Raw genomic sequence first — 26,767 nt, forward strand, 5'->3', positions numbered from 1 at the left:
CAAAATGCAGAAATCACCGGTCTTCTGTGTCCTTCGCGCTGGGAGTTGGAGACTGCCGCTGTTCCTATTCGGCCATCTTGCTCCGCCCCTTGTGAACTGTTTTTCAAAGAAGGTGTCCTGAGATACTTTCTCCTGCTACAGGGATAGCCCTTGGCAAGGAGATTACTTTCCTTGGGTACACATAGTCAGGGCTCCTTCAGGAGACAGCACACAGTTAACTGTTCATTGCACTCCTTGACCTTTGTGACTGTCCCAATGCAGCACTGCTGGATGGACTAATCTCTCCAGTTCTAGGGTTCATTCATAGAAAGCCCATGTGACAGTAAATCTAAGTCATATTCTCCAATATCACTTTTATGAGGAATAAGGTCAATGTATTATGCTTATTAGTTTTTTGTGATTTTTTTTTTAATTGGTTTAGAGTTCAGACTAAGAGCAGGAAGGTATTTTGGGGGCTTTTTAAACACGAAAGCATTGTAAAGCAAGACCGTAGAAAGAGTTGAGGAGCCAGTGAGGCACAGAAAGGGGAGTAGAGCTGTAGGCGTGTTGTAAGACCCATCCCTGAGGACAGAGCAGAATGATTGCCCAGAAGGGCAGCTTACTATTTAGAGGTTTGAAGGGAGAGGACCTGGGTTGAACAACCGATTTCTCCTTTCAGAGTTACCAATCAGTTAAGTCATTCCTCTGATAGAGAAGGAGTGAGTGAGTGTGTAGAGAGGCTACATGTTTTTTTTTTTTTCATGGATGTCTCTCCACATGGAAAAAGTATCAAAAATGTAAGATAAAAATTTTCCAGGGTAACCCAATGTATTATTGAATTGACTAGATGTCTGCCTACTAAATGATTATATTATTATAGGCCTGCTTCCATGAAATAAATTTGAGATTCCTTAAATGACATTTTATGGTATTTTAGATCATTTAGATCATTTTAATCATAAATATGATTGTAGATAGTCTCTAGTTTTCCGCCACAGATGACCAACCACTTAGCATGATGTGTGAGTTTTGCAAGTTCACTCTCAGAGGGCTAGTTCATCACCAAGAGCGCTGGGGTACCTCCTGGGTCTCTGAATACTGGTGATACTCCTCTACTGTAACTTTTAAACAAATAAAATTTTTGACCACAGGGACCTGCTTTCTTCTACCAAACTGGGCAGAGTTCCCCCAATTGCCTGGGTCCCAGCCTAGTTCCTCTAGTGAGTATGCTTTCGCAGGTGGTGGTCTAAAGTGTGAAGGTATTTTGCTTTCAGCTATAGGCAAAGGAACTATGCAAAGGCTTGTGAGATATAGAGGACAAGTCAACGCATCACAGTTGCCATGGAAACCTGAAGTTATTATGGGGCTTCTGCATCTTTTAATAGAGCAGAAGACCTAGAAGAATATGGCTATGAGAGCAAGGTCCTACCTTCAGGTGTCTGGGACTCAGCTGAGGGTGTGGGTGCCCCATGGTGGGGGCTGAACTGCCCTGGGATCAATGAGAGAGATATAGGGCTGTTTCTCACACCAGTGAGTGTTGCGTATTGCTCCAGAGTGTCCTGTAGCTACTTTCCACGTAAAGGCCAGATGTGGGAGGATGAGACTGATAATGACTCTCTTTGACCTCAGCTTCCCCCTCTGTAAAATGGGGATAAGAATGCTCACATACGGCCGGGCCCGGTGGCTCACGCCTGTAATCCCAGCACTTTGGGAGGCCGAGGCGGGAGGATCACAAGGTCAGGAGATCAAGACCATCCTGGCTAACACAGTGAAACCCTGTCTCTACTAAAAATACAAAAAAATTAGCCAGGCGTGGTGGTGGGTGCCTGTAGTCCCAGCTACTCAGCAGGCTGAGGCAGGAGAATGGTGTGAATCCAGGAGGTGGAGCTTGCAGTGAGCTGAGATCGCGCCACTGCACTCCAGCCTGGGCAACAAAGCAAGACTCTGTCTCAAAAAAAAAAAAAAAAAAAGAATGCTCACATACAGGATTGCTGCAACCAGGATTGTAATAACACAAATGCAAGCCCATAGCCCTGTGGTTGTTGCAGAATCAGGAATGCCTGTGTGAGTTGAGGTCACTTCTCATTCTTTTTCAATTTTGTTGTTAGAAGATAGATGAGGAAAGGAGAAGAAAAAGGTCCTAGTGAGAAACCCACTGATGACCTTTCTAATTGTTATGATCACTGCCCAATTGTGTAAGTGTTATTGTTCACTAACCCAGTGCCTAGCATGGTGCTCTAAGAAAGCACAGTGATTGCTGGATTCTTTCTCTCCTTGTACAGCTCTTCATGTGGATGTCTGAGCTCCTATCAGGTGTCTGAAAGAGGCAGATTCTGAGGATTTGGGTCATGATGGCTGCCAAAGCTTCTACGCCTGACTTAAAGGGCAACAATCCTAGGAGACCACCAGCACTTACATCCCTGGTGGGACATAACACCTGCTTATGGTGAGTTCATAGATCTGAACAAAAGCATGTGGTGGAATAGCTCCTGTGAGGTTCACAAAATAGCCTAAAAGTAAAGAAGCTACTTTGATCTCATCACTGGGGAAGACGGTTAGCAGGGGGAATTTCCTTTCACCAGCAGCTGCATGCTTTGAAGTAGCCCTTGATACCCATCTAAGTGATGCCTGCTTTGAAAGCAATGAATTACCCACACTGAAGAAAGAACTTGATCTTAATATGCACTTGTAATAGATACAAATTTTTTTCTGACTGTATAAGTCATTCCCATGTATCTCCCAGTTGGGGGTTGAACTATGCAGTTGGTTAGAAGGTGTTCCTAGCAGTTTGATTCATGTATTAATATTTCTCCTTGCAGTCTATCAGCTTTAGCCTCATTTTACATTTTTTTTAAAGACTTTAAATCAGAAAAACAAAAATTGAGGGAACTCCACATGAATTTTAATATCAGCTTGTTAATTTCTAGAAAACAATTTATGCTAGTATTTTGACTGGGATTCCATTGAAAACATAGATCATTTTGGGGAGAACAGCCATCATAACAAAACTGAGTCATCCAACTCAAGAAGGGAAGAAAAGGCCTAGAGATAATCTACAGGTCAACTCTAGAAAGATCAATCTATAAAAGAATAGTTATAGTAATTCCAATTTTATATTTGTGGTTAGAATTGAATCAGTTGAATTGTGTTTTTCTTCCTCACCTGATGAATCATGAGTTCTTTGGTGGTGAGAGAGAGGGAGAGAGCATGTGGATATATCAGTGTATGTACATGCACATATATATATGTTTATATCACTGAAGTTGTGATGAGTATCTATTGTTAGGAACACTTAAGGAGTGTTAATGTGGTCATGTCAGTCTCTTTCAATTCTTTGCACATTTTATGAACCAGATCAGAGTGATTATTCTTTGCTTTTTTTCCACCTTTCCTTGGCCAGCATGGTTACCATGGTGACTCATTGACCACTGTGGGATTTTGTGCAGACTGAGAGCATCCATGTATGATTCTTGTCTGAATCACTCACACACAGACATAGTATTAGCCTTTGATCTTGTATGCAGTTGTTCACTTCTAAAGGGCTTAGAAGAAACTTGTTTTGCTTCTCTGAGGTTACGCTACATAACATAAGAGGACACTAAGTAACTTAAAAGAAAAAGAAATGGGTTGTTGATATTCTCCTTCCTCAAACTTTATCAGGAGGTTAGAAGAAATATTACTGGAATCATACAGCATGCACTCTCTTGTGTCTGGCTCCCTTCGGTCAACATAATGTGTGTGAGATTAACGTGTATTGCTGTTTGTAGTTGTAGATTATTCATTCTCGTTGCTGTAAAGTATTATATTGTTTGGATATTTCACAATATAGTTACCTGTTATAAAAACTTGGGTATTTTCCAGTTTTTGACTTATCATGAGTAATGATCATATGAACATTTTTGTTTGTATCAAATAGATGGACATATATTTTCATCTCTCTTGGGCGTATACCAAAAAATAGCACTCCTGAGTCATAGGGTATGTCTGTGTGTGGCTCCATAGATACCACCAAGCAGTTTTTACAGCGTCTTTTTTTTCAATCTATATTCCCATCAGCAGTGTGTGAGAGTTTCACTTAATCCATATCCTCACCAACACTTGATATTTTCCATCTTTTCCACTTTTGTTGTTCTGGTGAGGTTCTCCTCCTGGTTTTAATTGTAATTTCTCCAAAGTGTTAAGTCCCTTTTAATTCAAAGAAGGTCTATCCTTTTTTTCAACCTTCTACCTTAGTCAGAGTTCTCCAACAAAACAGAACCACTCATATATATATGTGTATATATACATGTATATGTGTGTGTATATATGTATGTATACATACACACATACACACACTCGTATATATGTATGTATATATGTGTATATATTTATATATATACACACACACAGAGACATTGCAGAGATATTACAGGTTCAGTTGTAGACCACTGCAATAAAGCAAATACCATATTAAGCAAGGCACATGAATTTTGTGGTTTCCCACTGCATATAAAAGTTACGTTTATACTACTGTAGTCTATTAAATATGCAATAGCATTGTGTCTATAAAAATAGTGTACTTACCTTAATTTAAAAATACTTTATTGCTAAAAACTGCTAACAATCATCTGAGCCTTCAGTGAATCATTATCTTTTTGTTGGTGGAGGGCCTTGATGCCATTGATGGCTAACAGATCAGGGTGGTGGTTGCTGAAAGTTGGCATAGTTCTAATAATTTCTTAAGATAAGACAACGATGAAGTTTGCTGCATCCATTGACTCTTCCTTTCACAAAAGATTTTTCCATAAGCATGTGATACTATTTGATAGCATTTTACCCAGAGTTGAAGTTATTTCAAAATTAAAGTCAATCTTCTCAAACCCTGCCACTGCTTTATCAAGTTTATGTAATATTCTAAACCTTTTGTTGTCATTTGAATGATGTTCACTGCATATTCACCAGAAGTAGATTCCATCTCAAGCAACCACTTTTTTTTTTTTTTTTTTTTTTGAGACGGAGTCTCGCTCTGTCGCCCAGGCTGGAGTGCAGTGGCTGGATCTCAGCTCACTGCAAGCTCCGCCCCCCGGGTTTACGCCATTCTCCTGCCTCAGCCTCCCAAGTAGCTGGGACTACAGGCGCCAGCCACCTCGCCCGGCTAGTTTTTTGTATTTTTTTAGTAGAGACGGGGTTTCACCGTATTAGCCAGGATGGTCTCGATCTCCTGACCTCTTGATCCGCCCGTCTCGGCCTCCCAAAGTGCTGGGATTACAGGCTTGAGCCACCGCGCCCGGCCACAACCACTTTCTTTACTCATCCAGAAGAAAAAACTCCTTATCTGTTCAAGTTTGATCATGAGATTGCAGCAATTCCATCACATCTTTAGGCTCCACTTTAATTCTAGATCTCTTGCTGTTTCCATCACATCTACAGTTATTCTTCCACTGAGGTCTTGAACCCCTCAAAGTCATCCATGAGGATTGGAATCAACTTCTTCCAAATTCTTTTTAATGTTGATATTTTGACCTCTTCCTCTGAATCACAATGTTCACAAAGTCATGTAAAATGATGAATTCTTTCTAGAAGATTTTTCCATTTACTTTGCCTGGGTCCACCAGAGGAATCACTGAGCAGTAGGCCTCAATAGTGGGCTTAAAGTATTCAGTAAACCATGCTGTAAACAGGGGTGCTGTCATTTAGGCTTGTTGTTTTATTTCTAGAACGCAAGCAGAGTATATTTAGCATAATTTTTAAGGGCCCTAGGATATTCAGAACATTGACTTCAATTTTAAGTCACCAGCTTTATTAGCCCCTAAAAAAAAGAGTCAGTCTGTCCTTGAAGCCTTGAAGCCAGGCATTGTTTTCTACTTTCTAGCTATGAAAGTTGTACATGGCGTCTTCTTCCACTATAAAACTGTTTTCTCTACATTGAAAATACTTTGTTTAGTATAGCAACCCTCATCAATTATTTTACCTATGTCTCTGGATAATTTGCTGTAGCTTCTACATGAGCACATGCTACTTCACCTTGCACTTTCATGTTGTGGAGATGGGTTCTTTCCTTAAACCTCAAGAGCCAACCTTTGCTAGCTCCAACTTTTCTTCTGGCTACACTTTTCTTCTGCTGCTTCCTCATGTTTCTTAGCCTTCATAGAATTGAATAGAGTTAGAGCCTTGCTCTGGATTAGGCTTTGGCTTAAGGAAATGTTGTGGCTGATTTGATCTTCTATCCAGGTCACTAAAACTTTCTCCTTATCAGCAATAAGGCTGTTTTGCATTCTTTTCATTCATGTGTTCACTAGAGGAGAACTTTTAATCACCTTGAAAAACATTTACTTTGTGTTCACAACCTGGCTGTTTGGTGCAAGAGGCCTAGCTTTTGGCCTGTCTCGACTTTTGACATGCCTTGCTCACTCAGTGTAATCATTGCTAGCTTTTGATTTAAAGTGATAGACATGGGACTCGTCCTTTCACCTGAACATTCAAAGCCATTGTAGGGTTAATATAATAGCCTAATTGCAATATTGTTGTGTCTCAGGGGATAGGGAGGCCTGAGGACAGGGAGAGAGACCAAGAAACAGCCAGTCAGTGAAGCAGTCAGAGCACATACATGTATCAATTAAGTTAGTCATCTTAGATGGGTGTGGTTTGTAGTGCCTGCCCCAAAACAATTACAACAGTAACATCAAGGACCACTGTTCAAAGATCACCACAACAGCTATTACAATAATAATGAAAAAGTTTGAAATATTGTGAGTATTACCAAAATATGACAGAGACACAAAGTGAACACATGCTATTGGAAAAATGGTGCTAATAGACACACTTGATGCAAGGTTGCCACAAAACTTCTGTTTGTAAAAAAACATGAAATATCTGTGAAGTGCAATAAAGCAAAGTACAGTAAAATGAGATATGCCTGTATGTGTACACACACACACAAACACACACACATATGTACACACACACACACATATACACACAGAGGGTCCTTATTACGGAGTTACATTCCAATAAACCTATCCTAAGTTGAAAATATCATAAGTCAAAAATGCACTTAATACACCTAACCTACTGAACATCACAGCTTAACCTAATTTGCCTTAAACACACTCAGAACTCTTACATTAGCCTACACCTGGGCAAAATCATTCAGTACAAAGTCTATTTTATAATAAAATATTGAATGTCTTGTGTAATTTATTGAATACTATACAGAAAGTGAAAAACAGTTGTATGAGTACTCAAAGCACAGTTTCTACTGGATGCGTATCACTTTTGTACCACCATAGTGTTGAAAAATTATAAGTTGAGCCATAGTGATAAAGATTTATTATAAGTAATTGGCTCATGTAATTATGAAGGCTGAGATTTGTCAACATCTGCAGTAGGCAAACTTGATTTCCAGGAGAGCCTATGGTATAGTTCCTATTCAAAACTGAAGGTCTGAGAATCAGGAGAGTTAATGTGGTAAATTCCAGGCCAAAAGGCTACTGGCTAGAAACACAAGAAAAGGTGATTTGAATTCATGTCCAAAGGCAGGAAAAGACCAATGTTTCAGTTCAGGAAATGAGGCAGAGAAATTCTTCCTGGTCAGCCTTTTTGTTCTGTTCACATCTTCAATTGATTGGACGAGGCCTATGCACATTAGAGAAGGCAAACTGCTTTACTCAGTTCGCCCATCTGAATGTTAATCTCATCCAGAGATACACCATCAAAGACACACCAAGAATAACTTTTTTTTTTTTTTTTAAGACAAGATCTCACTCTGTTGCCCAGGCTAGAGTGCAGTGGCACCATCTCAGCTCACTGCAGCCTCCACCTCCCAGGTTCAAGCAATTCTCCTGCCTCAGCCACCTCAGTAGCTGGGATTACAGGCGTGTGCCACCACACCTGGATAATTTTTGTGTTTTTAGTAGAGACAGGGTTTTGCTGTTGGCCCGGCTGGTCTTGAACTCCTGGCCTTAAGTGACCTGCCTACCTCGGCCTTTCAAAGTACTGGGATTACAGGCATGAGCCACCGTGCCCAGCCCAGAATAATGTTTGACAAAACATCTGGGACCTTTGTTGCTCGGTCAAGTTGACACATAAAATTAACCATCACACATTCCAATTTATTTGCTTAAGATATTTTGCCCTGTGGAGTTTGCTTTGTGGATTTTGCTGACTTATATCCTTATTGTGTTGTTTATTATATTCCACTGGCAACTTCTTTTCCTTTAAATTTGTATTAGATTTAGAGTCTTGATCCAATTCAGATTTCTTGGCAGAAGTACCTAATATGTGGTGGTGTTTATTCCTATAGCATTATACCAGGAGGAGGCTCATTGTATCTAGTTGTCTCTCCTTTGATCACTAGGTTCAAAAGTTGTTAGATTTACTGATTATAAAAATTCCCATCTGCATTATACCTCAAGTATTTTGCAGCCTCTAAAGATTGTTGTATAAATCCACATTTCATTAAAAGTTGTAGCAGGGTGATGTTCTAATTCTATTTTTGGCATTTATTAGCTTGAATTATTCTATAAAAGAAACATCCCCTCATCAACTATAGGTTAGTATGGTATGCATAGGAAAATAAGATGAATGTTTAATTCTTTTGTTGTATTTCTACTTTTCAAAATAATGGGTTGTTCTCCTAGGATTCTTCAAAGGGGAGCAATGAGTTGATTTTGTTTTGTTTTGTTCTGTTCTATTATTATTTTAAAGTGTTTTCATAAACTCCAGATGTTTCTGTATTTGATGTGTTTTAACCTATTGCAGTATTTTTATTGATGTTCAGATTTTTCTATCTTTGTGAATGGAAGCTCCTTTAGCTCAGCTTATTCTTGACATGGTTTTGAGTATGTTAGTTTGGTCTAGACTCCTCTGGTACCATTCCTACCCTAGACCTGGAGTCAGACATTTTTCCAAGGGAGTCTGGTTCTTTTTAGTGGGAAATGTTTTAGAGGTCTCATTCTTGGTACTAGAGTTGCCCATTACTGTTGGGTTGGTCATTATTACTTATCCTTTTCAGTGCTTGAAACCATTAAATATGTGTTATATTTTGAGATAATACACATGATTGTCTTTAATCCTGGGCTGCTCTTCTATCCCTTTATGCATAATCATTTTTATCAATGTTTGTTTTGCCCTTCTAATTTTAAAATTATAAGCAAATACATTATTTTCTCCTATTTTATGGTTTAAAAGTAGGCTACTCTACCTCAGTGGAGTCCAATACGATTTCTGCAGAGATAAAAAGAGTCTATGGCTACACTGTTCACCACAGTAGCCACTAGGTTCCTGTGGTTGTTGAACACTCAAAATGTGGTGATTGTGATTGAAGAACTGAATTATTAATTTCATCTAAATTTAATCAACCTAAATTTAAATAGCCATGTGTGGCTAATGTCTCCCATAATAAACAGCAACGGCTCAAACATATTTCTGCACCTCATTTTTTCCACTTAAGAATATATTCTAGAGATCAATACATAGCAGTATAGAGAAGGAGTCCTTGCTTTTTATTGCTACATAGTATTCTAGGATATAGATGTACCTTAGATTATTCAATAAATCCCTTATTGGTGGACATTTGTTTTATTTCTAGTCTCCTGCTGTTATGATTGGTTCTGCCAGTAATGGCCTTGTGTTTATGCCATTTGGTCTTTTTTCATTGTGTTTTTGGGATAGATTCTTAGAAGAAAGATTGCTGGTACCAAGATAAAATACCTACGTGTAATAAAATAGAAGATTTGAAACAGAGTGTATCTGGAAATGTAGCCGCAGAAAGTGACCTGAGGTCTTTTCATTCTTTTTATTCCACATGATTTTTGGTTTCTTACTTTCTTTCTAGGGTGACATGGGTAAAGGAATTTCTTTCATTTTTGTTATTTTATTTTATTTTCCTTTTCATTTTTTTTGTATTTGTACAATACTAGTTATTTACTTTTTTTAAAAATTTCCACGTTTTTGGGGAACAGGTGGTATTTGGTTACATGAGTAAGTTCTTTAGTGGTATTTTGTGAGATTTTGGTGCACCTATCACCTGAGCAGTATACACTGAACCCAACCTGTAGACTTTCATCCCTCACTTCCTTCCTACCCTTTCCCCCGAGTCCCCAAATTCCATTGTGTCATTCTTTGCATCCTCCTATCTTAGCTGTCACTTATGAGTGAGAACATACGATGTTTGGTTTTACATTCCTGAGTTACTTCACTAACAATAATAATCTCCAATCCCATACAGGTTGCTGGAAATGCCATTAATTCATTCCCTTTTATGGCTGAGTAGTATTCCATCACATATATAGATATATACCACAGTTTCCTTGTCTACTCATTGATTGATGGGCATTTGGGTTGGTTCCACATTTTTGCAATTGCAAATTGTGCTGCTATAAATATGTGGGCACAAGTATCTTTTTTGTATAATGACTTCTTTTTCTCTGGGTGGATACCCAGTAGTGGGATTGCTGGATCAAATGGTAGTTCTACTTTTGGTTCTTTAAGGAATCTCCACACTGTTTTCCATAGTGGTTGTACTACTTTACATTCCTACCAGCAGTGTAGAAGGGTTTCCTTTTCACTGCGTCTGTACCAACATCTATTTTTTTTTTAATTTTTTGATTATGGCTATTCTTGCAGGAGTATGGTGATATTCCATTGTGGTTTTTATTTGTATTTCCCTGATGATTAGTGATGTTGAGCTTTTCTTCATGTTTGTTGGCCATTTGTATATCTTCTTTTGAGTATTGTCTATTCATGTCCTTGGCCCACTTTTTGATGGATTTGTTTTTGTTTTTTTTCTTGTTTATTTGTTTGAGTTTGTTGTAAGCTGTGGATATTAGTCCTTTATCAGATGTATGGATTGTGAAGATTTTCTCCCACTCTGTGAGTTGTCTGTTTACTCTGCTGACTGTTCCTTTTGCCATGCAAAAGCTCTTTAGTTTAATTAAGTCCCAGCAATTTATCTTTGTTTTCATTGCATTTGCTTTTGGTTTCTTATCATGAAATCCTTGCCTAAGCCAATACCTAGAATGGTTTTTCTGATGTTATCTTCTAGAATTTTTATGGTTTCAGGTCTTAGATTTAAGTTCTTGATCCATCTCTAGTTGATTTTTTATAAGATGAGAGATGAGGATCCAGTTTCATCGTTCTACATGTGGCTTGCCAATTATCCCACCACCATTTGTTGAATAGGGTGTCCTTTCCCTACTTGATGTTTTTGTTTGCTTTGTCGAAGATCAGTTGGCTCTAAGTATTTGGCTTTGTTTCTGGGTTCTCTATTCTGTTATATTAGTCTATGTACCTATTTTTATACCAGTACCATGCTGTTTTGGTGACTATGGCCTTATAGTATAGTTTGAAATAAGGTAATGTGATGCCTCCAGATTTGTTCTTTTTGCCTAGTCTTGCTTTGGCTATACAGGCTCTTTTTTGGTTCCATGTTAATTTTAGCATTGTTTTCGCTAGTTCTGTGAAGAATGATGGTGGTATTTTGATGGGAATTGCATTGAATTTGTAGATTGCTTTTGGCAGTATGGTCATTTTCACAATATTGATTGTACTCATCCATGAGCATAGGATGTGTATCCATTTGTTTGTGTCATCTATGATTTCTTTCAGCAGTGTTCTGTAGTTTTCTTTGTAGACGTCTTTTACCTCCTTGATTAGGTGTATTCCTAAGTATTTTATTTTATTTTTTTGCAGCTATTGTAAAAAGGAGTTGAGTTCTTGATTTGATTCTCAGCTTGGTTGCTGTTGGTGTATAGGAGAGCTACTGATTTCTGTATATTAATTTTGTATCTGGAAACTTTGCTAAATTAGTTTATCAGTCCTAGGAGCTTTTTGGAGGAGTCTTCAGAGTTTTCTAGGTATACAATCATATCAGCAAACAGCGACAGTTTAACTTCCTCTTTACCAATGTGGATCCCCTTTATTTCTGTCTCTTGTCTGATTTCTCTGGTTAGGACTTCTACTACTGTGTTGAATAGGAGTGGTGAGAGTGGACAGTCTCAGAGGGAATGCTTTCAACTTTTCCCCATTCAGTATTATGTTGGCTGTGGGTTTGTCATAGATTGTTATTATGACATTGAGTTATGTCCCTTATATGCCAGTTTTTCTGAGATTTTTAATCATAAAGGGATGTTGGATTTTGTCAAATGCTTTTTCTGTGTCTATTGAGATGGTCATGTGATTTTTGTTTTTAAATTTGTTTATGTGGTATATCACATTTATGACTTGTGTATGTTAAACTTCATCCCTGCATCCCTGGTATGAAACCTACTTGATCATGGTGGATTTTCTTTTTGATATGTTGTTGGATTCAGTTCACTAGTATTTTGGTGATGATTTTTTTTCTTTTCTTTTTTTTTTTTTGAGATGGAGTCTCACTCTGTTGCCCAGGCTAGAATGCAGTGGTGTGATCTCGGCTCACTCCAGCCTCTGCCACCTCCCAGGTTCAAGCAATCCCATATCAGCCTCCCAAGTAGCTGGGATTACAAGTGCGTGCCACCACACCTGGCTACTTTTTGTATTTTTAGTAGAGACGGGGTTTCACCACGTACGCCAGGCTGGTCTCAAACACCTGACCTCAAGTGATCCACCTGCCTTGGCCTCCCAAAGTGCTGGGATCACAGGCATGAGCCATCACGCCTGGCCAAGGATTTTTACATCTGTGTTCATTAGGGATATTTGTCTGTAGTTTTCTTTTTTGTTATGTCTTTCCCTGGTTTTGCTATTAAGGTGATACTGGCTTTACAGAATGGTTTAGGGAGGATTCCCTCTTTCTCTGTTTTTTAGAATAGTGTCAATAGGATTGGTACCAATTCTTCTTTGAATGTCTGATAGAATTCAGCTATGAATCCATCTGGTCCTGGACTTTTTTTGTTGTCAATTTTTAAATTACAGTTTCAATCTCGCTGCTTGTTACTGGTCTATTCAGAGATTCTATATCTTCCTGGTTTAATCTAGGAGGGTTGTATATTTCCAGGAATTTATCCATCTCCCCTTGGTTATCTAGTTTATTTCTGTAAAGGTGTTCATATTAGCCTTCAATTATCTTTTATATTTCTGTAGTGTCAGTTGTAATATCTCCTGTTTTGTTTCTAATTGAGCTTATTTGGGTTTTCTCTCTTCTTTTCTTGGTTAATCTTGCTAATGGTCTATCAATTTTATCTATCTTTTCAAAGAACCAGCTTTCTGTTTCATTTATCTTTTGTATTGTTTTTCTTAGTTTTAATTTTATTTAGTTCTGCACTGATCTTGGTTGTTTCCTTTCTTCTGCTGAGTTTGAGGTTGATTTGTTCTTGTTTCTCTGATTCCTGGAGGCGTGACCTTAGATTGTCTGTTTGTGCTCTTTTAGACTTTTTGACATAGGTGTTTAGGGCTATGAACTTTACTCTTAGCATCACCTCTGCTGTATCCCAGAGGTTTTGATAAGCTGTCACTATTGTTGTTCAGTTTGAAGAATTTTTAAATTTCCATCTTGATTTCGTTTTTGACCCAATGATCATTTGGGAGCAGGTTATTTAATTTCCATGTATTTGCTGGTTTTGAAGGTTTCTTTTGGAGTTGATTTTCAGCTTTATTCCACTGTGGTCTGAGAGAGTGCTTGATATAATTTCACTTTTCTTAAATTTATTGAGACTCGTTTTGTGGCCTATCATATGGTCTATCTTGGAGTTTATCTTGATCTACCTTTTGTTTTTTTAAATTGTATTTTTGTTTTGTAGGTCCTGTGAGATTTATGCTTTAAAGAGGTTCGTTTTGATGTGTTTCCAGGATTTGTTTCAAAATTTAGAGCTCCTTTTAGCATTTCTTGTAGTGCTGGCTTGGTAGTTTCAAATTCCCTGTTAAATAGAATGTATATTCTGTGGTTGTTAAATGGAATGTTCTGTAAATATGTGTTAAATTCATTTGTTCTCGGGTATAGTTTCAATCCATTGTTTGTTGACTTTCTGTCTTGATGACCTGTCTAATGCTATCAATGGAGTATTGAAGTCCCCCACTATTATTGTGTTGCTGTCTATCTCATTTCTTAGGTGTAGTAGTAATTGTTTTATAAATTTGGGAGCTCCGGTGTTAGGCGCATATATCCTTAGGATTGTGATAGTTCTCTGTTGGGCAAGGCCTTTTATAGTTACATATTGTCCCTCTTTGTCTTTTGTAACTGCTGTTACTTTAGAGTTTTTTTGTTGTTGTTGTCTGATATAAGAATAGCTACCCCTGCTCACTTTTGGTGTCCAGTTGCATGGAATGTCTTTTTCCACCCCTTTACTTTAAGTTTATGTGAGTCCTTATGTGTTAGGTTGGTCTCTTGAAGGCAGCAGATTGTTGGTTGGTGAATTCTTACCCATTCTGCAATTCTGTATCTTTTAAGTGAAACAGTTAGGCCATTTATATTCAAGATTAGTATTGAGATGTGAGGTACTATTCCATTCATCATGCTATTTTTTTCCTGTATACCTTGTGTTTTTTTAAATTGTATTTTTGTTTTATAGGTCCTGTGAGATTTATGCTTTAAAGAGGTTCTGTTTTGATGTGTTTCCAGGATTTGTTTCAAGATTGAGAGTTCCTTTTAGTATTTCTTGTAGTGCTGGCTTGGTAGTGTCAAATTCCCTCAGCATTTGTTCATCTGAAAAAGACTGTATCTTTCTTTCATTTATGAAGCTTAGTTTCACCAGATACAAAATTCTTGGCTGATAATTGTTTTGTTTAAGGAGACTGAAGATAGGACCCTAATCCCTTCTAGCTTGTAGGGTTTCTGCTGAGAAATCTGCTGTTAATATGATAGGTTTTCCTTTATAGGTTACCTGACGCTTTTGCCTCACAGCTCTTAAGAGTCTTTCCTTCATCTTAACTTTAGGTGACATGAGGCCAATGTGCCTAGGCGATGATCTTTTTGCAATGAATTTCCTAGGTGTTATTTGAGCTTCTTATATTTGGATGTCTAAGTCTAGCAAGACTTGGGAAGTTTTCCTCAATTATTCCCCCAAATATGTTTTCCAAACTTTTAGGTTTCTCTTCTTCCTCAGGAACATGGATTATTCTTAGATTTAGTCGTTTAACATAATCCTAGACTTCTTGGAGACTTTGTTCATTTTTTTATTATTTTTTCTTTGTTTTTGTTGGATTGAGTTAATTTGACAACCTTGTCTTTGCATTCTGAAGTTCTTTCTTCTGCTTGTTCGATTCTATTACTGAGAATTTTCAGAGCATTTTGCATTTCTGTAAGTGCGTCTATTATTTCTTGAAATAATTTCCTTTTGTTTGTTTTTTATTTATGCTGTTTCACTGAAGATTTCTCCCCTCGTTTCTTGTATCACTTTTTTTATTTCCTTAAATTGGACTTCACCTTTCTCTGGTGCCTCTTTGATTAGCTTAATAACTGACCTTCTGAATTCTTTTTCAGGTAAATCAGGGATTTCTTCTTGGTATGGATCCATTGCTGGTGAGCTAGTGTGATTTTTGGGGGTTGTTAAAGAACCTTATTTTGTCATATTACTAGAATTGTTTTTCTGGTTCCTTCTCATTTAGGTAGGCTCTGTCAGAGGGAAGGTCTAGGGCTCAAGGCTGCTGTTCAGATTCTTTCGTCCCATGGAGTGTTCTCTTGATGTAGTACTCTCCGCCTTTTCCTAGGGATATGGCTTCCTGAGAGCTGAGCTGTAGTGATTGTTATCTCTCTTCTGCATCTAGCCACCTAGCAGGTCTACCAGGCTCAGGCTGGAACTGGGGGTTGTCTGCACAGAGTCCTGTGATGTGAACCATCTGCAGGTCTCTCAGCTGTGGATACCAGCACCTGCTCCAGTAGAGGTGGCAGGGGGCTAAAAATGGATTCTGTGAGGGTCCTTGGTTTTGGTTGTTTATTGCAATATTTTTTGCTGGTTGGCCTTCTGCCAGGAGGTGGCGCTTTGAAGAGAGCATCAGCTGTGGTAGTATAGGGAGGATCAGGTGGTGGGTGGGTCCCTAGAACTCCCAAGAATATATGCCCTTTGTCTTCAGCTACCAGTGTGGGTAGGGAAAGACCATCAAGTGGGGGCAGGGCTAGGCATGTCTGAGCTCAGACTCTCCTTGGGCAGGTCTTGCTGCAGCTGCTGTGGGGGATGGGAATGTGGTTCCTAGGTCAATGGAGTTAAATTCCCAGGAGGATTATGGCTGCCTCTGCTGTGTCATGCAGGTTGTCAGGGAAGTAGGGGAAAGCTGACAGTCACAGGCCTCACCCAGCTCCCATGCAACCCAAGAGGCTGGTCTCACTCCCACCATAGTCCCCCCAGCAGCACCGAGTGTGTTTCCAGGCAGTGGGTGAGCAGGGCTGAGAACTTGCCCCAGGCTACTAGTTGCTTCCCTGCCTGTGGCGTCTGCACACCAGATTCATGCCCTCCCCTGAATTCTGGCCAGGAGACTTCACATTCAGTTGGAATTGTTACAAAGTTCAACTGGAGGTTTCCTTCTCCCTGTGGTCTTTCCCCAGTAGCTCTGGTAGCCCTCCCCAAGGACTTCTGTGAGACAAGGCAGAAATGGCTTCCTAGGGGACCCAGGGAGCCCACAGGGTTTTTCCTCCTGCTTTCTCTACCCCTGTATTTCGCTAGGCTCTCTGAATTGACTCAGCTCCAGGTGAGGTCAGAATCTTCTTCCATGATCTAGACGTTCAGGTTCCCCAGTGAGGGTGTGTGTTCAGGGGTAGATGATCCCCCTTTTCCACTTCCACAGCTTGGGCACTCACAGTATGTGGAGTGTCTCCTGGGTCCCGCAGGAAAAACCTCCTTCTTTCAGAAGGTCTGTGGGTTCTCTCAGCTTTCCTGGTTTATTTCTGCAGTAGTTCTGGAGCAAAAGTACACGATGCAAGTCCCCATACACTGCTCTGCCTGTCCGCGTGGGAGCTGCAATCTAGTCTTGCCTCCCATCCACCATGATCCCTCTGGAATTCTTATTGGGCCCCAAGAAGAAATAGTACAGAAGAGCCAGGAATATTAATGGGCCAGCTGGACTGAAGATGAGAATCATTAACCTTGTGCCCTGGCTGCAAAACCCCTCAACTGACCACAGGTCTTTGAGAAAGTCCCTTCCCTTTGTTGGCCTCAGCCCAAACACAGAGGAGCACTCAGTGTAGAAACAGTGATTAGAGGTGTGGGCTTTGGGGCGAGAAGTTTCTGAATTTGATCCTGGGAACCATCACTTTTTGGTTGTATGATCTATAGTAAGCAATTTATCTATTAATACTATATACCCTATAATTGTTGGCATATTTTATTATTATTATTCATTTCACCTATCAAAAGGGTGAATAATAGGAGTAGGAATACATGGCCAGGTATTATGTTTCATGAACCTATAATGAAATAACTGTTGGACAGAGTGTTTGATATATAGATTAAAGGAAGTCTATAGAAATCTCAGGAGCAGACCCAATAATATTATTCAATATGTTACATGTATACCATTTCCAATCAGATGCATTGTTTAAGAATTGAGGCTGGATCAACTGGTAATGGGTTCATTGGGAAGCAAATTTGGGGCAAGGCATGGTGGTTCCTGCCTCTGATTACAGAACTTTAGGAGGTCAAGGTGGGAAGATTCCTTGAGCCCGGGAGTTCAAGATGAGCCTGAGCAACCTAGTGAGATCCCATCTCTACAAAAAAAATTAAAAATTAGGCAGGAATGGTGGCACATGGCTGTAGTCCCAGCTACTTAGGATGCTGAGGTGGGAGGACTGCTTGGGCCCAGGAGGTCAAGTCTACAGTGAGCTGTGATCACACCACTGTACTACAGCCTGGGTGACAGAGCAAGAACCTTCAAAAAAAAGCAAAGTTGTATCATGTCTTTTACCTTGTAATTTAACCAGAATGCCTCATCCACATGTTAGTACTTAAGGTAAAAGGAAAACTAAAATAACAAAAAAGACAGGGTACTAAACTATATATATGGTATATTAATTATTATATGAGTTGCATATGTAGTGCATGTACAGTTCATGTGCATACATGTATACACAAAAAAAAATCCCAAAGAACATAGCCCAATGTTAATTTCTACCATGATGGGATTGATTTTTTTTTTTTTTTTTTTTTGACACAGAGTCTTGCCGTGTCACGCAGGCTAGAGTGCAGTGATGTGATCTTGGGTCACAGCAGCTTCTGCCTCCCGGGTTCAGTCGATTCTCCTGCCTTAGCCTCCCAAGTAGCTGGGATTACAGGTGTGAGACACCTGACATCCTGAGTAGCTGGGACTACAGCCATGTGCCACGACTCCTGCCTAATTAAAAAAATTTTTTTTGTAGAGATGGGATCTCACTATGTTGTTCAGGCTCATCTTGAACTCCCAACGTCTAGGAATCCTCCCACCTTGGCCTCCCAAAGTTCTGTGATCACAGGCAGGAGCCACCATGCCTTGCCCCAAATTTGCTTCCCAATGAACCCTTTACCCATTGATCCAGCCTCAGTTCTTAAACAATGCATCTAATTGGAAATGGCATATATGTAACATATTGACCACTCAGCTAATTTTTTTTTTTTTTTGTATTTTTAGTACAGATGGGATTGCTGTATTGGCCAGGCTGGTGGTCTCGAACTCCTGGCTTCAAGTGATCCACCTGCCTCGGCCTCCCTAAGTGCTGGAATTACAGGCGTGAGCCACTGCGCCCAGTCTATGATGGGACTGATATTTTTAACTTCTCCACTTGGCTCAATATTAAGCCTTTGCTGAGTATGGATTAGACTTATGAAAAAAACACTATATCCCCTAAAACCTCTGCTACTTATGAAATATTTCAGATAAAGTGTATAGATAACTATAAAATTAATCCAGATTAAGAAAAACTTTACTCCTCCATGGCCCTTTCTTCCCTCCTAGAGATAATCAATATCCAGAATGCAGTATTTACTCCACATTTTTTTTATTACTTTACTATATATGAGAACATCCCTAGACAAAAGATATATTTTTTTGCATATTTGTCTTCATACAACCACACACACACATTAATACTATAGGTGTTCTTGTCCTCCAACTAGCTAATTTAACATCGTATGTCTCTATGTACACACACACACACAAACTTGATCCTTATACTCAAGAGAGCATTGTGAAGAATTCAAGGGGAAACTCTCCTCCAGATCCCAGCACAGTTTTTGACACATTATTCACAGCACCAATGTTTGCTTCCTTCTCATCCCAACTCTGCTGAGATGTTATTTCTTTACATTCACTTCTAATTTTACCATTAAGTATTCTTTTCGTCTGCATTCTTTTAGTTTACATTGTGGTTCTTTATCAGGCTTTCTGAATTCAATGCTTAACTCATTTATTTTCATTTTTATTGATATCGGTATTTAATGCTTTAAAATAGTCTCTGATAGCTACTCTAGCTAAATTCATACATGCTCTGTTTTCATTATGATTATATGCACCAAATTCTGCAATTTTAATCTATTTCCATTTGGGCGCAAGTTTTGTTTAACAGCCTCAGATAGAATCAATTTTCATGAATGATCCATGTTTATATGAAAAGTAGGTGTGTTACCTAATATTAGGCTTCACAGTTTAGAATAAGTGTATCTGTAAGATCTACCCTTGGAATTATGTTGCTTAAGTCTTCTCTACAGTTACTAAATTTTTCTCCACCTGAACGTTTTTGGATAACAGGAAATGTGGTAGAATCATCTATTATTAAATGGTGTGCTTCTTCCTACTTCTCTTTGCACTACTGTAGTTTTTGTTCTATCAATATTTTTACCACATGACTGCATATGTAAGTATTAATAGCTCCCATCTTCCTTGTGAATTGTAGCCTTTGGCTTTATCAACTGTGGTTTTTTGTCTCTTTAAATCCATTTTGGTCTCAGTTTTTTTCTCTTAATTATCAAGATTGTAACCCTTACTTTCTTTATGTTGTCAACTGCCTAGTGTATATTTATCCTTACATTTTTAACCTATATGAATACATTTGTTTTACGTGTATCACTGGGAAAAGCATAGCTTTGGATTTTGCTTCAATAGGCAATCTGAAATACTTTTCTTTTAATAGATGAGTTAAGCCAATTTGCTGTTATTGATATGATTGCTCATTTGTGTTCAATTCTGTTGTATTGCTTTTAAACACAGAAATTGTATAGTCTTTCACTAGTTCATATGTTTATTTGCTATCTGTATTTATTTAGGATTTAGAATGGTTAATACATAATATCCTCGATATGGAAAAGGTCTTAATAATGAGGAGAGAAATCATCAAAAGATATGAACAGATAATTCACATAAAATGCAATGTACATAGTCGCTAAACTTTCAAAAACACACCAAATTACAATAATTCTGCCTGCCATGGGCTGCCAGTGTGCACTAGAGGTATCTCATGTTTCATCTTATGGATGCCGCAGAGTAGAGGATTTTACTGTCATCTTTTACACTTACCAATTTTATTCTGACAGAATTAGAGCCATTCTGTATGTTAATTCATACGCTAGGTTTTAAGTGAGGAATTTTTTTTGCTCCATGTAAACACGGCTGTGGAGAAGTTTGACAGTGGTGGTATGATAGTGCCCCCTCGTGACTGAAGCCTGAACTGCAGCTTGGACATCACAGTAGGAAAGTGGGAGGGAGGAGTTGTGGCCCAAACCCGCCCTACAGAATTTTCTAGAAGTCTGAGTGGAACATTGGGCATTCCCAGTGTGTAGGAATACTGACGGCCTCCATTTAAAAAATGGAGCCTTTTACTATGTGGAAGAGAAAACTATGTCAGAATAATAAATATATTTTTTCAATGCTTTGAGACATATGGATAAATAGCTGGAGAACTGGGTAAGCTAAAATGAATGCCGATCTTTTATCATCTTCGTAACCCAAGTTTGCCCTTATTATAACCATTTTTGCATGGAAGTATACTTTAAAATACTTAAACACAAAATCTCACTTTTTTTTTTTTTGGACTGTGTATTTCATTGTGTGGATGCCCTCAAATTTATTTCACTAGTATTACAGCAATGAAAATTTAGTTCCCTTACCATTTCTATGACCAAAAATAATGTACTTAATGCCATGCTCATGTATATGCAAATATGTTTGTAAGCATTTATTTATAATAAGTTCCTGAGTCATTTTAAAGCCCTTTGAACTGTAACATTTTATATTAATAATGAATTCAAAATACTATTACTAATTTATATGACCTGTATCACAGTGTGAAAGTACCTGTTTCTCCACACATTAGAAATAATGAGAATCATTAATTTGGTGCACAAGAAGTCATGTCTCATCATTACTTTCATTATAACTCGTTTTCGTTGCCTTCTGGAATTCCATCCTATGGATGTGACATAATCAATTTTCACAACCTCATGTTATTCAGACTGTCCTGATATTTTGTATTATGTACACTGTGTGGATGGCATCTTTTCAGAGTCTGTGCACTGCTGAAGGGCACAGTTACGTGCACAGTTCCTGTGGCTATTTACACTAGTGAGTTGAATATGTCTTCCTTGAGTCCAGCAAGCTGTCTTAGGAGAAATACAACACAACATGATAAATGTCTCAGTTTGTGTGAGAGAGTGTGTGTATGTGTGTATGTGTGTGTGTGCTGACAACCACATTTCCCTCTGCCCCTTCATGGGTTTGTGTCTCATTTGGTCTCTCTTCCCAAATTCAGGCCCAGAAGTGACAAAAGAGAATTATCAGGATGGCAGTCCTTATAACCAGATGCTTATGAACATTCTTCACTACATTCTGAAGATGAATTTCTACAAGGGAAATTGTTTATGTAAGTGGTGTGTACACTTTGATATGTATTGACATAGTGGCACACATAGAGTTGTGCCATTTAGACTCCCCAAGGGGAGGCATGTGAGGTCAGCCACAGAAGAGTGAAGAAATTAGTTAATGCTGACATCCTATCACATAGGATGGGTTCTGGACTCTGTCATGGACCCGCTCTCAAGCCATTGCCATAATTGGAAGATGTGGAAGTGATCAGATGCAATCAAATTTTGCACACAAGCACAACCTGATGTAGCAATGAGGGGAAGGGGGAAGAGGAATGATCATTGCTTGGAGTTACACAGGACAGAGGCAGCAGGGGTAGGACACAGGCACTCTTTTATATGCATTCTTTTTTTTTTTGCGACGGAGTCTCGCTCTGTTGCCAGGCTGGAGTGCAGTGGTGTGATCTCGGCTCACGGCAACCTCCACCTCCTGGGTTCAAGCGATTCTCCTGCCTCAGCCTCCCGAGTAGCTGGGACTGCAGGCACGCACCACTATGCCCAGCTAATTTTTTGTATTTTTAGTAGAGACGAGGTTTTACCATGTTGGCCAGGATGGTCTCGATCTCTTGAACTCGTAGTCCACCTGCTTTGGCCTCCCAAAGTGCTGGGATTACAGGCGTGAACCACCACGCCCAGCCCTATATGCATTCATTTTTATATAAAACATATGCATCAATTCTTTTGTATGAAAACGTTTGATCATTACTGTGGTACAACAGAAGACTAGGTCAGTACCGTATTTCTTTTTCACATTTACACAGATTTTTATTTTGTTTTAGACATTGTCTTACATGCAATAGACATTCAATATTTGTTGAAATTAATGAAAGAAAAGAGAAACATAAAAAGGGGCTGAGAAGACAATAATCGCTTTTTAATTTATAGACAGCAATTAGGTCAAACAGTTATAATAATGATGACAAAGAACAATATCTGAGGTACACTCAAAATCTTATGAGGGTTGTTTGCCAGTTTTCCTGGCTATTTCTACACCCCTTTATCTCTAGTGAATGTTTCTATTTACAACTACGTATTTTGTGAGTTTCACCTACTGTATTTCAGTCAACACTGTAAAAAATGAGGAGAGTCTTTTTGGTTCAAATGTGGTTTTTAGTTAATTATGTGATGTGTATATGATTTTTGTTACCTTTTCTGTATAGATATCAGGAGAATTGAAAATATGTTGATGGTGGAATTGTGGTATGACATTTTTACTGACTACTACTCTGTAAAAGTTTTATCTATGAGCTCTATGGGTTGTTCCTGGCTTTTGAAAACTTACTTTAAGGAAGTGTTTTTGGAAATGGATTATAATTATACTAGTATGCAATCTTATGTATTTGCAACTGTCTAAAATGTTATGATACTTTCCTTCCTCCCTGTAATCTGGCATTCATCCATTCAAGATATTTTAATTGAACTCTTACAATGTTCTTAATACTGTGATAAGCCCTGAAAGTAAACTGTGGCTAAAAATGTTGCAGGATAAAATACAGGATTCCCAGTTAAATTTGAATTTTAGATAAACAGCATTCTTATACTAAAAATTATTCTATGTTTATCTGAAATTCAAATTTAGCTGAGTGTCCTGTAGTTTTTTATTTTATGTGTTTACTTGTTTGTCTGTGATAAATATGACAGCCCTAGTAAAAATAAATATAGCCCCTGATTTATTCTAATTTACTCTTCAGTTGGCAAGGAAGGCACTAATCAAATAATCCTGTAGATTAATGAAAAATTGCAACTGAGATAAGTATGAACAAGAATAAATTCAAAGCTGAAGAAGAAGAAAATAATTGGAAGAGAAACCTTGTCAGAAAGGGGACTTCAAAGAAGACTTCTCTGTGGAAATGTCAATGGACCCACAATACAGTGGGGAAGGAAAGAGATGCTCTGTCACTTTCTTTTATTTTTTTTCTTCTTTTTTTTTTATTATTATTATTATACTTTAAGTTCTAGGGTACATGTGCATAACGTGCAGGTTTGTTACATATGTATACTTGTGCCATGTTGGTGTGCTGCACCCATCAACTCGTCAGCACCCATCAACTCATCCTTTACGTCAGGTATAACTCCCAATGCAATTCTTCCCCCTTCCCCCCTCCCCATAATAGACCTCGGTGTGTGATGTTCCCCTTCCCGAGTCCAAGTGATCTCATTGTTCAGTTCCCACCTATGAGTGAGAAAATGCGGTGTTTGGTTTTCTGTTCTTGCGATAGTTTGCTGAGAATGATGGTTTCCAGATGCATCCATGTCCCTACAAAGGACACAAACTCATCCTTTTTTCACTTTCTTTTAAATGACAGTTTTATATTCAACTTTAATAGTATAAGCAGTAGAAAGCCTGGCTGCTCACAGAGATGCAGAAAACACTCAAAGCCTTGTTTCAGGACCCACTCACTGTCTTTCCCATTTGACATCTGACTCATAATGAAGCCAGAGGCTGCAAGTTTTAGACTTATGCAAAGGTGGTACATTTCAGTATTCAATTCCAATTAATATGGATATTTTCTGGGGTCAGAGAAGGAAAGGTTATTTGTCCCATCAGGCCACTGGCCTTTGCTCCTACCAGAAGTGAGAGGAACCATGCCTGTTTTTAAATAGCAGCACAGGCTGCTGGGAAAGACACAAATCTATCTACTCACCTGGGAGCTGTCAGACAGGAATGTTGCAAGTGTCTACACCCTGCAGTGCCTCTGGCAGGATTAGGACTCTCAAGCTTTCCCAATGGCCCTGCTTGTGATTCCTTCTTGCTTTCCAAGTTTCCATATGCATGCAATATTTAAAAATGGTCTTGGACAGTTTGTATTAATTACTCAGATTTTGAATATGCCCATTGTTTACCATCATTATAATAACAGTCCTACCTCAGGTTTATATGTTTATTCCCATATATTTGGGTTCCTTTAATTATCGTATGTATCTTTATGATGTCTGCAAAATAAAAGGGCAATGAGTGTTATTATACCAGTTTTTATGGATGCAGGAACCTGAGCATAGTCTCTCCACATAAGTTGCTGAAGTCATTTTTCTAATACAATCCACAACCGGATTGACTGCTTACCTAGACTCTTGGCTTTGTCTGGAGCTGTATCAAGCTAGTTAGAAGTGCAAAGTCCAAATTTATTGACTGAAAAAAAAAAAAAACCTTGAAAATATAGTACTAAATATAAATAAATAAGTCACAAAATATGCAGCCAATTAGATTAAACTCATCAAAAATAAAGTGACACCTGCTTTTTCTTGCTTCCATTTGCTTGGTAAATATTCCTCCTTCCCTTTATTTCAAGCCTATGTGTGCCTTTGCACGTGAGATGGGTCTCCTGAATACGACACACCAATGGGTCTTGACTCTTTATCAATTTTTCAGTCTGTGTATTTTCATTGAGGCATTTAGCCTATTTACATTTAAGGTTAATATTGTTATGTGTGAATTTGATCCTGTCATTATGATGTTAGCTGGTTATTTTGCCCGTTAGTTGATGCAGTTTCTTCCTAGTATTGATGGTCTTTACAGTTTGGCATGTTTTTGCAGTGGCTGGTACCGCTTGTTCCTTTCCACTCCTGAAGTGCTTCCTTCAGGAGCTCTTGTAAGGCAGGCCTGTGGTGACAGAATCTCTCAGCATTTGCTTGTCTGTAAAGGATTTTATTTCTCCTTCGCTTATGAAGCTTAGTTTGACTGGATATGAAATTCTAGATTGAAAATTCTTTAAGAATGTTGAATATTGGCCCCTACTCTCTTCTAGCTTGTAGAGTTTTCGCAGAGAGAGCCGCTGTTAGTCTGATGGGCTTCCCTTTGTGGGTAACCCGACCTTTCTCTTTGGCTGCCCTTAACATTTTTTCCTTCATTTCAATCTTGGTGAATCTGACGATTATGTGTCTTGGGGTTGCTCTTCTTGAGGAGTATCTTTGTGGTGTTCTCTGTATTTCCTGAATTTGAATGTTGGCCTGTCTTGCTAGGTTAGGGAAGTTCTCCTGGATAATATCCTGAAGAGTGTTTTCCAACTTGGTTCCATTCTCCCCATCACTTTCAGGTATATCAGTCAAACATAGGTTTGGTCTTTTCACATATTCCAATATTTCTTAGAGGCTTTGTTCGTTCCTTTTCATTCTTTTTTCTCTAATCCTGTCTTCATGCTTTATTTCATTAAGTTGATCTTCAATCTCTGATATCCTTTCTTCCACTTTATCAGTTCTGCTGTTGATACTTGCATATGCTTCATGAAGTGCTCATGATGTGTTTCTCAGCTCCATCAGGTCATTTATGTTCTTCTCTAAACTGGTTATTCTGGTTAGCAATTCCTCTAACCTTTCTAAAAGGTTCTTAGCTTCCTTGCACTGGGTTAGAACATGCTCCTTTAGCTCAGAGGAGTTTGTTATTACCCACCTTCTGAAGCCTACTTCTGTCAATTTGTCAAACTAATTCTCCATCCAGTTTTGTTCCCTTGCTGGTGAGGAGTTGTGATCCTTTGGAGGAGAAGAGGCCTTCTGGTTTTTGCAATTTTCAACCTTTTTGTGCAGGTTTCTCCCCATCTTCATGGATTTATCTACCTTTGGTCTTTGACGTTGGTGACCTTTGGATGGGGTTTTGGTGTGGACATTCTTTTTGTTGATGTTGATACTATTCCTTTCTGTTTGTTAGTTTTCCTTCTAACAGACCCCTCTGCTGCAGGTCTGCTGGAGTTTGCTGGCAGTTCACACCAGACCCCGTTTGCCTGGGTATCACCAGTGGAGGCTGCAGAACAGCAAAGACTGCAGCCTGTTCCTTCCTCTGGAAGCTTCATCCCAGAGAGGCACCCGTCAGATGCTAGCCGGAGTTCTCCTATATGAGGTGTCTGTCGACCTCTGCTGGGAGGTGTCTCCCAGTCAGGACTCATGGGGGTCAGGGACCCACTTGAGGAGGTAGTGTGTCCCTTAGCAGAGCTCGAACACTGTGCTGGGAGATCTGCTACTCTTTTCAGAGCTGGCAGGCAGGAACGTTTAAGTAGGCTGAAGCTGCACCCACAGCCACCCCTTCCCTGAGGTGCTCTGTCCCAGGGAGATGGGAGTTTTATCTATAAACCCCTGACTGGGGCTGA

General features: G+C 38.9%; 1 long non-coding RNA gene across 1 annotated transcript in view; it reads left to right on the forward strand.

The window, feature by feature from the left end:
- Positions 1–23,358, forward strand: part of LOC105520584 — a 39,300-nt gene extending 15,942 nt beyond the window's left edge. Inside the window, exons 2-3 of the long non-coding RNA XR_001003155.1 lie at positions 2,262–2,425; positions 21,578–23,358. This is a non-coding gene — a long non-coding RNA (uncharacterized LOC105520584). The remainder of the gene's footprint in view (positions 1–2,261; positions 2,426–21,577) is intronic.
- Positions 23,359–26,767: the final 3,409 nt, after the last annotated feature.

This window comes from Colobus angolensis, unplaced genomic scaffold (assembly GCF_000951035.1).
Source record: "Colobus angolensis palliatus isolate OR3802 unplaced genomic scaffold, Cang.pa_1.0 Scaffold382, whole genome shotgun sequence".
NCBI classification, from domain to species: domain Eukaryota; kingdom Metazoa; phylum Chordata; class Mammalia; order Primates; family Cercopithecidae; genus Colobus; species Colobus angolensis.